Source organism: Grammomys surdaster, unplaced genomic scaffold, assembly GCF_004785775.1.
Source record: "Grammomys surdaster isolate TR1022 unplaced genomic scaffold, NIH_TR_1.0 99, whole genome shotgun sequence".
Lineage (NCBI taxonomy): Eukaryota > Metazoa > Chordata > Mammalia > Rodentia > Muridae > Grammomys > Grammomys surdaster.
Window position 1 is genome coordinate 17,609,230 of NW_021604578.1, and position 4,801 is coordinate 17,614,030.

Sequence of the window (4,801 nt, forward strand, 5' to 3'; positions counted from 1 at the left end):
TCATTCTGCCATTGGAGGGTAGGACAATTCTCGTTTAAAACAGTCATCGGGAGAAGCAAGTATTACAAACAGGAAAAGAGAATCCCCAAGCAAGAACTGACTTTTGAAACTTCTGCCTCAAGCTGTCTCTCATTTCATTGGCCAAATCAAGCCACACCTTGTCACCCGTATTCAAGATAGCAAGGATATGTAATTACCTTCCTATAGCCCAGCCTCTTAATTGATCCCTTGTAAACGGCTTCTTGTCAAAACCATCCAAACTCCTATGGCATCCTGAGGATGCACATCAAATCTGACCATACTCCCCCTCTGTCCAGAAGTTTCCATGCTGGGCTTTCCCCCATTGCTATATATATCACAACTGAAGTATCCAGTGATTGGACAGAAGTTCAGAATAAACTTATTTACACTAAGCCGGTTTTACTTGAAGATACAGAAACAGGGATACCTTCTTAATAAAATAAATCAAGTATATTATTGGGCAAAATGAAAATCAGTAGCTGTCTCAAAACAAAGCTGGAATTAGAAGGATAGGGTGGTGTGGTTCAATGGTGAAAGCACTTGCCATGTAAGTCCTGAGGACTGGAGTTAAGTCCCCTTCATTCCTGCAAAGTCTGGGTGGGCATAACAGCTCACTAGTGATTCAGGAAATCCCCGGAGCAGAATGGCCAGTGAGACTAGCCATGCCATTCAGTTCTGGGTTCAACTGAGAAGCCTAGCTTCAATGAATACGACAAAGAGCAATCAAATAAGACCCCTACTGTCAACCTCAGGCATACACACATTGTGTGCACATGCCCACATGTACTCATACTTGTGTGAATCTACATACATACACATACATGCAACATACATACATAAGAAAAAATGTAAATTAAAATATAAGAAAGCTGGTGTTTGGATTATCCCTCACTGGACTCTCCTAGGTCTCCCAATGCCATACTGCAGGCTCCTCCACTCTTGAGGGCTTGTTTCTCATGGAAGAATGTGAGAAGAGCCAGGACCTCCTGGGCTGACATTATCCACTTTGACTGAGCAGAACTGTTCCTATGGTGACCAACAACCACAGGTGGCTGTGACACTTCAATGGTGGCTTTAAGAGGACAATTGCTACTATATTAGGGCAGACACATAATATCCCCATCTGTGTTAGGCAGAATAATGTCCTTCCATTGGTCATACCCTAATCTTGGAACATGGGAATATGTACCATTAGATAGCTAAAGGACTTGAGGCAGCATATGGAAATAAAATTGCTATCAGGTGATCTTAAAATAGAGCAATTATCCCACATTACCAGTTTAGCTCAATATAATCTCAGAAGCCTGTAAATAGACAAGGGAGGCAGAAAATTCCATGATTGGGTAGCAGTGTTTTGAGTCTCAGCCATTGGTCTAAGAAAGAAAAAAAAAGACACAAGAAGAGCAACTGGGAGACCCTTGAAGTTTAGAAAAGGCAAGAAAGTTGAGTTTCCTCTAGAATCTTGACAGCAAACACAGCCCTACTGGTGCTTCTACTGGTGTCCAGTGGGGCCTCTTTTGAACTTCTGACCTCCAGAATTACAGCATAAGAGGTCTGAATTATCATAGGGTACTAATCTGTGGTAACTTTTTACAGCAGTGTCACAATTCTGCAAGCACTTCCGCCTATCCTCACTGCTGAAGCTCTCCACAATCGGCCATTCTCAGGTGCTGGCCAATCACATGCTGTCCCAGCTGCCTGGAACCCTCCCTGTATAAACAGCCCTTGGTCTCAGTCACTGGCCAGTCTCATGCTGTCCCACCTACTTGGAGTCCTCCACGCATAGACAGGCTTTGGTCTTTCTGAACAATCCCATGCTGTCCCATCTGCCTGGAGCCCTGCCCTGGCCCTCTGCATAGACAGCCCTTGATCATACATTGTGATTCTCCCAGATATCCATTCCTTCAGGAGTCCGTTCATGATATCCTATCAAGTTAAGTATGGGTCTTTCATTCTCTTGAAATCCATGTATAGGTAGCTCTGTAGTGAGAATTCATAATAAAGATAAAACCAAAAAACTCCTAACTCAAAACATCCAGGAAATCCAGGACACAATGAGAAGACCAAACCTAAGGATAATAGGTATAGATGAGAATGAAGATTCCCAACTTAAAGGGCCAGTAAATATCTTCAACAAAATTATTGAGGAAAACTTCCCTAACCTAAAGAGCAAGATGCCCATAAACATACAAGAAGCCTACAGAACACCAAATAGACTAGACGAGAAAAGAAATACCTCCCGTCACATAATAATCAAAACATCAGATGCACAAAACAAAGAAAAAATACTAAAAGCAGTAAGGGAAAAAGGTCAAGTAACATACAAAGGCAGACCTATAAGAATTACACCAGACTTCTCACCAGAGACTATAAAAGCCAGAAGACCCTGGACTGACATCATACAGACCCTAAGAGAACACAATTGCCAGCCCAGATTACTATACCCAGCAAAACTCTCAATCACTATAGATGGTGAAATCAAGATATTCCATGACAAAATCAAATTTGCACAGTATCTTCTCACAAACCCAGCACTTCAAAGGATAATTGATGGAAAATGCCAACACAAGGAGGGAAACTACAACCTAGAAAAAGCAAGGAAGCAATCTTCCAACAACCCCAAAAGAAGATAACCAAAATGTTCCAAATTTGAAAGTTTTGAGTGCCATGGTACACAAGTATACAGTTCCACACCTGACTTCACAAAACAAGTCACAGTCAAAAGCAAAGCACATTCAAATGCACATATAATTGCTTTCGTGTAATATATAAGGTGAATATGATACACAAGTGAATTATGTGTTATATTCCCCCAAATATCTCATTATGCAGATGCAAACATTCTAAATTCTGAAAATATTCAAAATTTGAGACAATTTTGGTCCTAAGCATTTCAGATAAGGGATATTCAACTTGTTGGTATAAATTTTAACCAAAATCAGTCATACAAAAAATTCCAGTATCATCACGTTACCAAAATCAAACAAAGTCTAACCCCTAGCATACATCCTATTTAACTGGCAGAAACCTGTCTCAGTTAAGCACGATCTTCTCTTCCCAGTGCAGCACCAAGCCCTCTCTTCAGTATCCTTTGTCTCCATATCAGTTAGTGGCTGGTGAGAAGCCACTGTGTCCATTCTCAGGGCACCCCTGTCATGCATGGTGTCGAAAATCTACAGCTAGACAGATGAATTACCTTATTATGGTCTAAGAACCTCTGCCTGCATGACTCCACCTAGCATCTGGAACTGCAACCTTCCTGAGGAAGCAGCCTCCATGGAGTCCCATCTGACGTGGGTCCAGCATCCACCAACCTGATGTGGGTCCAGCATCCACCAACCTGATGTGGGTTCAGCATCCACCAACCTGATGTGGGTTCAGCATCCACCAACCTGATGTGGGTCCAGCATCCGCCAACCTCCTCCCTCTGAGTCTTCTCTCTAGTAGTCATAACTTAGAATTTCATGAAAATGCAAGAAGATTGAACAACAAGATGGCTCAGCAGTGGGGACACTTGTTGCCAAGCCTGACAGCCTGAATTCAATCTCAGGGATCTACATGGTTGAAGGAAAGAACTGACTCCTGAGGATTATCTTCTGACCTCCCAAATTGTGTCATGTACTCAGGCAAGCATGCATCTGAGAGTGCGAGTACACACACACACACACACACACACACACACACACTAAATTTTTACAAAATTTAATAATACAAAAAGAAAGAGTGATTCATACAACCTTCCCTAAGACAGGAGATAGGCTGAGCATCCTGTTGGAATGTAAGATCAGGTAAAGGCTGGTGGGAAAAAAATTATCCATGTCCCAATAAAACATCTTATTCTGGTCCCATTAAAAATGGTGCATTAATTTCAGACAAGAATCTAAATTTTAGGCTAGAACAAGGAAGTAGGCCTCAGACATGAAAATGACCTTGGGCTAGGACAGGGAAGTAGGCTCAGATACTTTGGTCATCCTGATAAGCCCTTAGAAACAGTGATCACAGGAGTGATCATGTAATTGGGTTTAATGCCTTGCTTTTTCTTTGACTATTTGTGTTTATTGTATTGCTTGTTCCTCAACTATTTGCATCTATTGTACTGCTAGACCCTCAACCTAGAACAGACCTTAATACATGCATGTAATTAAAATGGTATAAAAGCAAAAAGGAGGAAGGGGGATGAAATAGGGGTTTCTAGGGAGGAAAAATGGGGAAAGGGGATGGCATCTGAAATGTAAATAAATAAAATATCCAATAAAAATAAATAAATAAAACCACAACCAATCAAAATACAGAAAAAAGTGATCCTGCAGTGCCCAGTCCCAGCTGATAGATCTACAATATAAGTCCTACACATAGGCTCAGGGAACACTACAGAATAACAACCAGAAACATATTACGAGCCAGAGAAACAGAATGCTTGCTATAAGACTGTGTCTTTTCTAGAAATATCAGGGAAGTTATACCCAAGACATCTCAACAACAGGGCTGTCTAAACAAGACCTGAAAGATGACAACACCAACAGACGTGCTAACATGGAAGGGGGAACGTCCATGTGGCCCTACCCCTAGACAAAGAACTACAGGCAACTAAGGAACGCTGAAAGTAGAAGTCTTTCCCAGGGAAAAGCCCCCCGAACTGGTTATTCAACACCAAGTGATCAGCCTGAAAATCATATACACACAAGTAACAACAAACAGACTGGGCAAATTGTATTTCTGTATTTAGGAGTGAGGTGTGTGTGTGTGTGTGTGTGTGTGTGTGTGTGTGTGTGTGTGTGTG